This window comes from Canis lupus, chromosome 12 (genome assembly GCF_011100685.1).
Source record: "Canis lupus familiaris isolate Mischka breed German Shepherd chromosome 12, alternate assembly UU_Cfam_GSD_1.0, whole genome shotgun sequence".
Taxonomy (NCBI): Eukaryota; Metazoa; Chordata; class Mammalia; order Carnivora; family Canidae; genus Canis; species Canis lupus.
In genome coordinates, this window is record NC_049233.1 from 36,447,978 (window position 1) to 36,461,714 (window position 13,737).

Here is a 13,737-nt window from a genome sequence, read left to right on the forward strand (position 1 = left end):
AGGTGGGGCGAGAAAGAAATGGATTTCTTGGGCAATGTCTTGCTTGGCTGAGAAACCGGGTGCTCATACTGTATACTTTCACTTTCCCCTGTGGGAGAAATTGCAGGCTGATAAGGTTTCTCTTGGTGCTGAACAGTACTGTCTTGGGGGATGGATGATTCAGGTAAAGTGAAACTGTTCATTTCTTTTACTCTCTTACATCTATTCTCTCTTCTTTCTTCCTATTTCTCTTTTTCTCCAACAGTGTGCTGAAACTTCTCTGATGGACTCCTGGACTCCTATAAAAGTATTCTCATCCCCGGATGGTTGTCAAGATCAATGGTCTATGGGAAGATGATGGTAAAAAATCTTCTATTCTGCCGTCTTGCTCTGAGTGAAAATTTTTTAGCAATTAAGTGAATTAGTTCAGTATGTGTTAAATTAATAAAAACCAAATGAGAATAATATTGATTCCAGTCTTCTATCTATGATTACATGAGGGTTCTCTTTAATTATCATAATGAAGAGGAAAGTTTGATTTTTTTAAAAAAATATTTTATTTATGTATTTATTCATGAGAGACACAGAGAGAAGGCAGAAGGCAGAGGGAGAAGCAGGCTCCTCGTAGGAAGCCCAATGTGGGACTCCTTCCCGGAACTCTGGGATCACGCCCTGGGCCAAAGGCAGACGCTCAACTGCTGAGCCACCCAGGTGTCCTGAAAGTTTGATTTTTTAAATATTTTTATGTGCTTTATATTAAAATGGTTGAGGAAATATTAAAATTGTATTTGTAACCTGGTTTCTTCATTTATTCATTCATTCCACAGATTTCCATAACTACCTACTATTTAAAAATTTCCATAACTGCATACTACTTAAAAATTAGTTTTCTTGATCTCAAAATGATCAGGACATGGCTGATGTAAATAATTTTCAATCAATTGATTCTGAACTTAATAAAAATTTATTTTCTGTATTTTATTATATAATCTGCTATATACTTTTAATTTTATTCTTTAGGTAAGTTAGGTTTCTCTAATTTATTTGTGTTGTTTCCACATTTACTGATCAGAGAAGACTGCTGACATTTAAAAAAATAGGGTTGAAAAATATGAGGCAGAAAAATGGTGTTATAATTTAATTGATAATAGGTATGTTTATTAAATAATAATTTGAGGCAAAACACAATCTTTGTTAGAAGCTAAATTTTTAAATGCACTTGGAGTCATTAAATTAATCCATCCATGAGGAATTTATTTAAAATCTGTTGTGCATCCAGTTTTAGCCAATTATCTGTTGAAATATGTTTTAAGAGAGAGACTAAAAAATAGTTATAAGATTAAGCTGAGGTAATAAACTAAAATAAAGCAGAGTTCATATATACTTTTAATTTAATTTTAGTCTTTTATTAGGTCCTATATTTGAATATAAAAATTCACGTATATATGCTCTAGCTTTATATTCAATGCCAAACACCTTTATTCAACTAATGATTAAATCTGGGCCACACAACTATAAAATCAAAGAACACAAAAGCATAGTCCTTTAAAGTTTCTATTTTTATTTTTGAAGCTTGACTAAGAGCTTATTATTTCCACATTGCCTTGAATAATCAATTGTTTGAATTATTTATTTTGACTATTCTGTATTCTTAAATTCCATGTCAATGAACTAATGTCTTTCTTCTTTTTTAGAATAATTTTTTATTTTCTAAATACTTATCTTCCCTATACATAAATAACCATTCACCCTACTTTTTAGAATATTTAGTAGAAGAGTTACTGTTTACATAATTTGCTTTGGGGTTCTGTCTTTATTGGTGGTTATAAAAGCGATTTGTGGGTGTTTTGTCCAGTTTTGACTTTTGTACATGCATTTTTTTAACATTTTGTCTTTTGTGATGAGATGTCTAGAATTCTATATTAAATCTTCATTTTAATTTATTTTTGTTTTTTTAACTCTTCATTTTTAGATGCTGTTTTCACATCAATCTCTCCCTTTTTCTTTTCTTTTTTTAAAATTAATTAATTTATTTGAGAGAGAGAGAGCATGAGTGGGAGGGGCAGGGTAAGGAGAGAAACTCAAGCAGACTCCACACTGAGGGTAGAGCCCCACCTAAGCAGAAACCAAAAGTCCAGGGCTTAACTGATCATGTCACGTAGGTGCCCTAATCTCTCTCTTTTTCAAATGTAATAATGATTAACATTTCTTGGACTACATCTTGCAGTATTACCTGATTGTCTCAGGTACGTATGCCTCACATTCAAATGTATTATTAAGCTATAAAAGGGCAGAAAATTTGAGTTCTGATAGTAGTCTATGCTGACTGATTTTGTAGAATGAATGAACTACACTCAGAGTTTTTTGAATGACAAGTGAGAAATAAGAGAATGTTTTTGAAGCCAACTGATTTTTGTTTACCTAACTGTTGGATAATATTTATTACATAAAGCTAAGCACTTTATATGTGATAACTCATTTGATTTCAATAATTAGTCTTCTGTGAGGTTAGAAAGGTCTTGGTACATAGTAATCATTTCCCTCTGTATTATAGATTTTCCTAGAAAGCATTTGATATGTAAATGGAGATTGAATGTATTTTTAACACTTCTAAATCTTTCATTTATACAAGATCTAAGAGAGCTTGCTGATTTGCATAATGGGTTGTCAGTCAGGGTTGATTAGGCCAAGGAAGAGAACAACCTAATTTGAAAACTTAAAAGTATTGGTGGGCCAATAGGAAAGCCAAAAGTAGCATTGCCAAGAGAAAGAATTTGAAAGAATTAGCATGCTCAGTTAGCAGAGCTTCAGATGACAACTAAGTCGGTCATGCACAGCATTTCTTCCCCTTACCTCTCATTTCTCAGTTTCTAGCCCTGAAAGATCTCAAATTTGGAAATTTAGAAGATTGGTGAAAGAAAAAAGTCTACACTGTGACTCTGTGGTCTAACACAGTCTTCCAAAAGGGAAGCCAGCCAGAGCAGGGAATGGAAAGACAATTTAGGTAAACTTTATAATTCTCATATAAGAGAGGTGGGAATGGACTTTTTATCACCTTACACGAAGAGGCTTGCAGTAATCAGAAAATCTAAATACCTCTTCAAATTTTACCTAAAGATGACAGCAAATCTTGATTTGTAAAAACAGTGGTAGAAAACAGTAAAATTACTTTCTTTTTTTTGCACTACTATATCTAACTCATTTAATAAAGTGTTAGGTTACAACTCAATTAATTAAATTGTTATGTAATTTTTTTTATAAATAGGCTCTGTGCCTAGTGTGGAGCCCAACATGGGGCTTGAACTCATGATCCTGAGATCAAGACCTGAGCTGAGATCAAGAGTCAGATGCTTAACGGGCTGAGCCACCTGGGTGCCCCATTGTTACCTAATTTATAATCTTTTTGTAATCAGAGAATATGACAAATATTTATTATAAGTTTTTAAGTGTTATAGGTGAGGCAGAAAGCCATGGAGCAGAATTCATGCCAGGTACAGAGAAGTAGCCCCAGTTCCGAGAGTTGACATCATTTTTTCTCTGGTATCAGGGGTTGAAATGTATACTATGTCAATATCAATACATTTGTTATGTGTCTATGTTATAAATGAGTAGACTGAGGGGAATTCCAGCATTTTAGAGGTTAATACAAAAGACATGTTAAAAAGTTATTGCAGTAATTCAAGATGGGAAGAAAAGTACCTAAGCAAAGATGTAATTAATGAAAGAAGAAAGGAAGACATGTAATTGAGAGATACTTTGCAGGGAAAATTATAATACTCAGTTTCTAATTGATAAAGAAATCAAGGAGAAGGAATGGTTTAAAATGACTTTAAGTTTTTGAGCTATCATGGTCAATTGTATAACAAGAATGCCTGTTTTAGTGAAATAATTCATTTCCAAGAAAAGGAATTTTGCACCTTTAATAGCTTAATTTATACTTCCTGACCTTATTATGCTCTGGTGGGCTTTATAATGCCAAGGGTTTTGGGGTTGTGTATTAGATGAAGAGGAGTCTAGTTCTTGGTCATCATCTCTTGGTGCCAGCAACTGCAGAGATGGCTACGTTTCATATGATCTTTGCCCTGTCACCATTATTCCTTTTTCTTTCTGTGTGAAAGCCCACCAGGACAGCTAGGGCTCACTGCTGAGTCCATACAACTCTTGATAACATAAGAAACTTTCCTGCCTCCATGAAGCACAGTGGGATGCACGTTAAGGCTCATATTCACAAGGGTCTCTATAAGAAACAAATGGCGCACTCAAATTAATGTATTTCAGAGAGAGTTTATTTACATAGAACTAATTACAAAGATGTGGATAATGTGAGGAGACAGCAAGGGATAGTACAGGTACACAGAACTAGCAGACCCTAAAAGTGAGAGGAGAAAGGCTACCAGAACCTAGAAGGGGAGACAATTAAGAAGTGAAGGCTGACTTGGAAGGAGCAGTGATCATTCAAGGGATGCAGCCAACCTAAGGTGACTCTTTAGAAGGGGCTTTAGGGAAATTAATATACTGCTGCTAATCACACTTTGTCTTCATTTTTTTCTGCAGTCCCCAATGGCTAAATCCCACTGGAACCAGCGGGAAGGGAGCAAAATAGAGAAGAGAATGACTCTGGAGGGGCCAATGGAAGACTCATGGTATGACATACCAGCCATGTCAGCTTAGATATCACTTGTGGTAATCCCTTCTCCATTGACTTTTACTCTACTGTGTACGAGGTGTTTGCTTATGTGTGTGTTTGTTTTACCGTACTTGCCCCTTTATAAGCTGTAGTGGAGACAAGAGCCCTTTCCTCTTAGGTCCTTCAAAACGATCTGAGGTTCCTTCTCTGGGCTTGGGGTGTCAAAGGTGGTTTATTTCTTTTTAGGGACAAACAGTATCTAAAGCACTTTCACTCTGCTTTTTTTTTTTCTCATTCCCTTTGTATAAGCTTTTCTTTCTGATCAGTTCTTATTACTCCCATCTGGTAATTATTAAAAAGTAAGTAAGAATCAATTGGCTCCAGATGTATATATTATAATCGTACCAGAGAAACATGGCAGGGTTGGACAAAACAAACTCAGAGTGGTGACAGAGGTGGTGACTCTGAAAAAGTCCTGGAAAGCAGGACTTCAAGTCAAAACATCAGAATATAATCAGTGTTGCATGTGACATTTAAATAACTCTTCTGCTTCAGTGATGCATGGATCTAGACCATGGGCTACATGAACTGGATCTGTACTGAATTTAAGCAAGTATCTTATTCTTCATTCTTATTCTCTGCTACAGCTTTTCCCCACAAAGATCACTTATTTGTGTGGTGGCCAACACCATATTCTCCATATTTGAGACCCATAGGATTCTCTCAGATATTTTTTAGTACTTTAATGTCCAAAGTAAAAATTAACAACTCTACCAATCAATAACAGAAGAGAATGACCCATCAGAAGTGAAGGCTTGTATTATTCTATGGAGTAAGGAATTCAGTCTAGCCGATTTCGTGCTTGAGAACAAAAGACATATTGGATAGTGGAAGAAGGAAATGATAATATATCGCCTACAGCTTTCCTTTTTTGCAGACTGGTGACCATGATTCTGCCTCAGTGAACACTAGTGAAATGTTGATTAGAAATGATGTTAGCATTATCATTGTCCCTCTTTCCACATCTCAGGTGGAAAGCTTTCAATATTTCACCATCAAATATGTTTGCTGTAGATTGTTTTCGGAAGGTCTTTATCGTATTAAGAAGTTTTGTTCTACATTGCTAAGAGTTTTTACAATGAATGGGTATCAACTTTGGTCAGATATTTTTATTCTGTAAATATTTAGGTATATATCTTTTCCTTTTTAACAGTTACGTAATGAATTAACTCTGAGGGTTTGTTTTTTGTTTTTTAACATTGACTTATTTTTGAGTGTTAATACAACCGTATGTTCCTGGGCTAATTCTCTCATGGTTGTAGTATATTCTTATTATATATCACTGCTTTCCATTTGCTAATATTTTGTTCAGCAGTTTAGTGTTTATATTATGTTCATGAGAAATGGATCTGCAAATTTCCTTTCTAGCAATGTTCTTGTCAAGTTTGGGTATCAAAATTATGATAGCCTCCTAAAAAAAAGTTGGGAAGTGTTTGTGTCTTTTCTGTTTTCTGGAAGAGATTGCATAAAATTGGCGTTATGTTTTCCTTAAATAAAAGAATTGCATAGATTTCACCAGTGATGCTATCTGGTTTTAAGGCTTTCTTTGTGGAAAGGTACTTAGGAACAGATTTTCTTTCTTTAATAGATGGTAGAATAATCACATATTTTATTTTATATTTTGATAATTTGTATTTCTCAAGGATTCTGTCCATTTTATCTAAAGTTTTCTACTGGTATAAAGGTGTTTATAATATTCTGATTATCTTTTTAAGTGACTAGATATTATATGTACAGATGTGCCCTTTTACAGGCCTGATGATTTATGTCTCTCCTAGATCAATCCTATTAGGAATATTTCAACAGTATTAATCTTTTGAAAGTAACTGTGATTATTGATTTTTTTCTATGCATTGATATTTGCTCTTATATTTATTATTATTTTTTATACTCTCTTTGATTTGGTTTTCTATCCTTTTTCTAGATGCCTGAGAAACATGCTTGAGAATTGATGTTGGGCCCTAAACATTACATTTTCTTCTGAGTACTACTTTAGATACAATCTACTGTGGGAGAGTAGGACCTGAGCTGGTAAGAGAAACAGTAAGAACAGGGACAGGCATAACTGGTAACCACTTTATGCGTATGGCAAAAAGCCAATTATTCCTGCCATTGGTCGGTACTGAGAACAGTACAAGCTGAAAACAGCCATGATGGTGGACAAGATAACCAGGTCTGTTGAGGTTAGTTCTCCTGCAGCCCGCTAGTGTATGTTCACCACTGCAGGTCTCTGCTGCCCCTCTTGTGATTGGTTTAGAGTTGTTTTCCCTTTCTTGCTTCCACATACTTTACATTTTACGATAAGAAAACCTAGAGCTAACCCAGGCTAGGGCTTCACCTTCACGCCTACACTTCTTGGAGATGCCTAGCTGTGTAGCCCCTTTGTTTAGTTTCTCTTTGTTCCAAGATACTGGACTTTGGATAATTTCATATCTCATTGGATTGTGCCATGGTCTACTATTTTCAATATGTTTTAACTTCAGTATAATTCAACTCTGATTAAATTTAAAATTTTGATTTCATACATTCATTTATATATGGGCGCTTTGTAATAGTATTTCTTAAATTTCCAAACATTTGGCAACTTTCTTGTTATCTTTTTGTCTTTATTTCTAGTTTAATTCCTTTGCACACAAAGAACATATAATACATGACTTCAATCTTTGAAATTTGTCAGGACTTCATTGTATCAGCATTAATAGCATTAATTTTGGTTGCTTATCCAAGTGTAGTTGCAAAAAAGTTAATTTGGTCATTGATGGAATGTTATATATATGTTAATTAGATGAAATATATGAATTGTACTTTTAGGTTTATATCTCTATTGATTTTTGGTCTGCTTGCTCCATCATCTGTTAATGAAAGTATAAAATCCCTTGTATGATTTAGGATGTGTCTACTGTTCCTCTCATTCTGTCAATTTTTTTTCCTTTTATGTTATTGAAAACACACACAGATTTAGAGCTGTTTTATCTCTCTGGTGGATTAGCCACTTCATGTTGCCTTGTTATTATGAAATGTCTATCTTTACCTCTAATAATACTTAAATAATTAAAATATTAATTGTCTAATAGGGTGGTTACATTAACTTTCTTTTGGTTCTCACATACAGAGTATATTTTTTCTATTCTTTTACTTTAAAAATTTGTCTTTAAGGGGTATTTCTGGCATGCAGCATATAGGTTTTTCTTAATCTGTCTGAAAATACTAGTATTTTAAGTTCAGCATTCAATCTACTTACATTTATACACTAATTAACACAGCTGGATTTTTACCTACCATCTTAATTGTTTTCTATTTGACCTACTTGTTTTATGTTCTATTTTCTCTGTTTTGCTTTCTTCTTTTGAATTAATAAAATAAATTTTATTATTTAACTTTTCCTACTATTAATTTATTAGTGACACTTCTTTTTTTATTAGCGACACTTCTTAAAAACTAGTGTTTACTTTTCTTCAGTTGTTATTAAATTATACAAATATCTGTCCTTACCTCATAACAAATGATCACATTTCTACTTCTACAGTAGTGCTAAAACTCTGGAACGCTTTCACTCCCTTTATTCCAATTCTCTTTTTTACATTGTTGGCATAGATTTTATTTCTACATACATTTTAAACTACATTAGACATTATATTATAATTTGTTAGTTAAATCTGTTTATATTTACTCTTTCCATTTCTCTTCAATCCTTACAAACACATTTCTGTGTTTCTGTTTGGAATGATTTTATTTCTACCTGAAGAAGTTCCCTAAGATGTCATAAGCTTTCTCTCTCATGCTGTTTACTTCATTCTGAGACCTCATCAGCAGTGCCTTTAACCATATTTCTACAACAGTATGTTCAATGATTTCTAGTTTTTTTTAATTATTTTTTTATTTTATTTTTTTTTAGCATGTTCCTCAAAATTCTCCCAGGGTCTACCATTGCCTAATTCCAAAGCTCTTCTACATAGTTACATACTCATTCTCAGTACCAAAATCTGTATTGGTTTTCTATTGTTCTATCAATAGATTATCACAAATTTAGTGATTTAACAACACAAATTAATTATTTAGCGATTAGAAATCCAAAATGGGTCAGCAGTGCCATCTGTTTCCTTGTCTTTTCCAAAAACTTTCTGAAGCTACCTATGGTCCTTGACTTATGATGCCTTCTTCTATCTACAAAACCAGAAACAGGATTTTCTGGCTTTGACCCTCTGTTCCATATCAACCTCCTTTCTGACTCTAATCCTGCTGCCTGCCTCTTTCTTAATCATAAGGGCTGTTGTGATTATATTGTGATTATCAAGATAATCCAGGATAACCTATCCATCTCAGGATGCTTAACTGACAAGTGAGGTATCATATTCACAGGTTTTAGGGATTAGGAGATGAATATCTTTGGGTGGCTTTTATTCTGCCTTAATACATGTACCTTATTTGTGAGTATAAATTTCAAGTCTTGAATCCTATAGAATTTTGAATTCTTAAACTTAAAATACTTCTTTTTTCCCCACTTAAGTTTTGCTTATGTTCTGAAATGCTAAACCACGATTGACTTATTTTTCCTTAGCAGTCTCATAATTTTCTCTCAAAAATTTCTGTTCTTCACCTTCTATATTAGATAAACTAAAGTGCTTCTCCAGGGTAGCATTAACTAAACTCGTAAAGTCATATAGCAAGAGAGTTCTGTTAGTTATGGAATAAAATGAGAAAGAAGGCTTTCATTAAAGGATGCTGTCTAGGGTGCAGTACCTGAGAAGAATAGACATGAAGGCAACAAAATCTCATTGTCTAGTCTTTTCTGATAACATATTTAAGAACTTTAGGTTTTGAAGCATAACTTTGGTATTTAGTATTCCTATTGATTTATAGTACTGCTAGTTAATGGACCTATATTTTTAGTTAGGCTTTAGCATGTACTGCTGGTTAAGGTGCCTTGAGGTTCCTATACTTAGTATAACAATATTATTTGGGGGATCCCTGGGTGGCGCAGCGGTTTGGCGCCTGCCTTTGGCCCAGGGCGCGATCCTGGAGACCCGGGATCGAATCCCACATCGGGCTCCCGGTGCATGGAGCCTGCTTCTCCCTCGGCCTGTGTCTCTGCCTCTCTCTCTCTCTCTCTCTGTGACTATCATAAATAAATAAAAATTGAAAAAAAAATATTTAAGAAAAACAATATTATTTGGATATATCTCTTTTTCATATAAAAGTCATTCTCTGGAAGGATATTTTTGACCTGGGGCAAGCTCTTTTGAGGAAAAATGAAAGTACAATTTTGACACCTTTTGCCACAATCAAATGACCTAAAAAAGATTGCTTTAGAATGTTGTTAGGGGAACATCAACTGTGTAAGGCTGTATAGAAAAACCATATTTTAAGCTTTCTAGAGATTATGGATTTTGGCACAGTTGAGGAAACAAGTATGTAGTCAGTGGTTTTGTGCCATGTAATCCATGGAGCTCTGAGGATGTCATGGAGGGGCTTCAGAGACTGCTAAAAAGAGTAAAGAGTCAAACAGGTCAGTCTTCAACCAGAGTGTTCTGTTTAATCTGATTTATGTGTTAGTTCTGGATACCCTTTGTTTGAACAAAGACTTTCTTTGGCTGAAAAAATTGGATAGGCACTGCATCAAAAAATTTGGCCTAAATCTTAGTCAGTGAGGGGCGGGGCCAGGATTAGATCCTGGTCATTGCATTCCTTTGCTTAAATCCCTTCAGTGGCTCCCTGTCAACTTCAATATAAAATATATACTCTTTCATCATGGCATGTACATTCTTGCTGACCTGATCCTTGTCTATTTCTTTAGCTTATTTCCAGCTCTGCAGTCTTCTTCATGCCCTGAAGACTATCCACACGTTATGTATTATACCTGTAGTGTCCATCTCCTGTTACCTGGCAAGGTAAACAGGTAAATCCAAATTTATTTTTTTATTATTATTTTATTTTTTTATGTATTATACCTGTAGTGTCCATCTCCTGTTACCTGGCAAGGTAAACAGGTAAATCCAAATTTATTTTTTTCTTTTCTATTCCGTGCTATGAAGAAATATTCCTGGGGAATATTTGAGGAACTAGAATGCTCACCTGAGCCAGCATGAGCAGACCGGGATACTAGCAGCTGGATTTGGGAGACAGCATCAGGAAGGAAAGAAGTGATTCAAATGGCATTAAAAAGACTCTATAAATACACTTATTATTTATTTAATTAAATAGTTAAGCTCATAACAAAAAGCTCATTTGTTAAGTATCTTCTGTATAGCCCCAGAAACTATTCTAAGTACTCTGGATACAGCAGTGAAACAGTGAAACATAGAGACAAAATTTTACCTTGGAGCTTCCATTCCAGTGAGGGTAGGATAGATAATCAGGAATTACTTATATTAAATATGCCAGACAGTGATAAAACTTCTGAAGAAAGGTAAAGCAGGATGAAGGAGACAGAAAGTTAATAAGAAAGGAGCCCACTGCGTATAAATATATATATCTCTCTATTTTCACACTCCACTTTGGAACCACCCAGGAGCCGGCGCTCCCTCCCCTCTCCCGAGGGCTGGGCAGGGAGGTGCAGTGGACTCAGCCAGGCTGGGGGAGCCAGACACGGCATGGCCTGGGGGACCAGGGCCCTTCCTCTTTTCTCGGAGGTCCCCCCATCTTCACCCCAGCTGTCTGTCCCTGTCCCGGGCTGGGGAGGGGGGAGGGAAACTTTGTCGGGAATAAACTTCACTCTGTGGAAAAAAAAAAAAAAAAAGAGGTTGCTCTACTATAGAGTGACTGCCCTGACAAGATGAGGGGTGAGAGCTGAATAAAGTCTGAAGAAAGTGAGATTGAGCCAATCTGGTATTTGCGGGAGGACTGCTCCAGGCAGAGGGAGCAATCAAGTTCAAAGGTCCTTAAACAGAACTGTGTTTGAGAAAGAGGAAGGAAACCAGTGTCAGTGTGACCACACCATAGGAACATGGTCAGACATCTGGTCAGACGGGCTATGGAACATGATCTGATAAGTTATGGTAAGAATTTTGGTCCTTATTCTCAATGCAATGGGAAGTCATTATAACATTTTGAATGGAATTTTGATCTGCTGTGATTTTGTGTCTAGGGGATTTCTGTATGCAGAATATAAGGAGGCAGAAGCGGGAGGAACAGTAACAGTTAAGAGACTGTTATAAGAATGCAGGTAAGAGATGTTGGTGGCTTGAACCAGAGTGGGAGTAGTGGAAGTGGTGAGAAGTGATTGAATTCTGGACACATTCAGGAAGTGTAGCTGACTTGAGGTTAGACTGGATGTAGAGTGTGAGAGAAGGAAAGAGACACATGTAACCCTTGACCATTGAGAAAAATGTAATTTCTATTACCAAAATGGGGAGGCTTAAAGAGAAGATTTTGGGGAAAATTAAGACATTTCTTCTAGATGTGGTAAGATGATTATTAGAAATCCAAGAGGGGACATGAAAAATGCACTTGAATATTTAAGGTTTGATTTCAGAGGCACATTCAGGCAGAAGTGATAAAATTGAAAGTCATCAGAGTGTAGACAGTATTTACTGCTATGACTGAATGAAATCATTCTAGAAGTAACCCTCAGAAAGAAGAGTCCCAAGGCCTGAGACCTCAAAGTACTTTATTGTTTAGGAGATGAATACTTTATTGTTTGTCAAGAAGATAAAGAGGAAAAAAAAAAAGAAGATAAAGAGGAACCAGTAAAAGAGATTGAGAAGGAGAGGCTGGTGGGAAAAACTAAAAAACAGTGGTGTCCTGGATGGAAAATGAGATACATTTTCTAGGAGGAGGAAGTGGATCAACCATGTTAAAAGTTGTTTATATCACATAAAATGAGAATGGAGACTCGCCCACTGGATTTGGCATTTTGGAGTGAACTGGTGAAGTAGTAAGGAACAGAAGCTTATTGGGGTGGATTCGAGAGAAAATTGAAAAGAAATTAGGCCTTGAGAAGCTTTTCTATAAAATGTGGAGGGGAACATGGGAAAAGGAATTTATTTATTTATTTTGTAATTTAAGTTGAGAGGTACTATAGCAATCTTTAACTCAGCCCACAGATGCTAATAGCTTACTGGCTGAAATCTTTGGAACTGATAACTGGGTCTCTGAGGATGTAAGATACTGTTAGTTCTGTATCAATAGGGAGGGCAATAATAGGCAAGCTATGGGGAGGAAAATGGGATTCCTGAATCAGGCACAAGTTGAAAGAAATTCTGGGAAAGAAAAGCACTGATGACAAGCCACCTGACAGATTGTATTTTATTTTTTTTTACTTACTGCTGCCTTCACAAGGGGCCAGATTTCCCTGTCTATGAAGAAACAGGTTTCCTAAAGATGTCAGGCATTTGGTGTGTGTAAAGAGTGTTCCACATTGGACCAGGAGCAGATGTGGGTGTTACTGAGGCACTCTCTTTCAGTGGCTACAACTTTTCAAGAGCACCATCAAACAGGTCTTCAGTTAAAATTGATGTTGACAAATACTGAACTCATAAACTGTAAGTCCCACAGACTTTAAATAGAACCCACCAGCAGTCTTTTTGGTATTCCCTATCTTTGGGATTTCTGTTTTTAATTAAATATTTCAAAGATAATACTTTGTTGTTGTTTTTTTAATTAAACTTAGCATCTCTTAGCATTTGAAAAAAAAAAAAGAGAAAACCACAAGTGTAAGAAGTTCACCTTTGTTCTTGGTGTGTTCAAAGTCACACCCAAAAACATTTTTGTTTCAAAGGTGGAAAATGATCAATCCCTTACACATTCCCTTAGGAAAATTTGTCCCTGTGGTCTCAGAGACTTTTATACCTGCCTGTATTCTCTTGTTCTTTTCATCCTTTTGCCGTACCATTATCCTGGCTTCTTGCCACCTTGTTGCACCAATAGCTCATTCTTTCATTTTGCTTGTGTGGTTTACTCCAGTTTGGCTCCTCACCAAGCTGTCCCTACTCTTGTCTCACATTGACTCTCTGATTTCCTTCTCTAGACTAAGTGGGAGACTGAGTTCCAATCTTAAATTTAGGGGTATGAACCTGGAATTCTTAACAATTTCTCTGGGATTTCATGATGTAGGCATCTAGAGTCAGGAGATC

The 13,737-nt window shown here is 35.6% G+C and overlaps 1 long non-coding RNA gene across 1 annotated transcript; it reads left to right on the forward strand.

Moving 5' to 3' along the window:
* Positions 1–236: 236 nt before the first annotated feature.
* LOC111098171 lies at positions 237–13,177 on the forward strand. The gene is made up of 7 exons (XR_005367438.1): positions 237–339; positions 2,847–2,983; positions 4,534–4,622; positions 6,591–6,697; positions 10,461–10,562; positions 11,751–11,828; positions 12,944–13,177. It is a non-coding gene; the product is annotated as an uncharacterized LOC111098171 (long non-coding RNA).
* Positions 13,178–13,737: the final 560 nt, after the last annotated feature.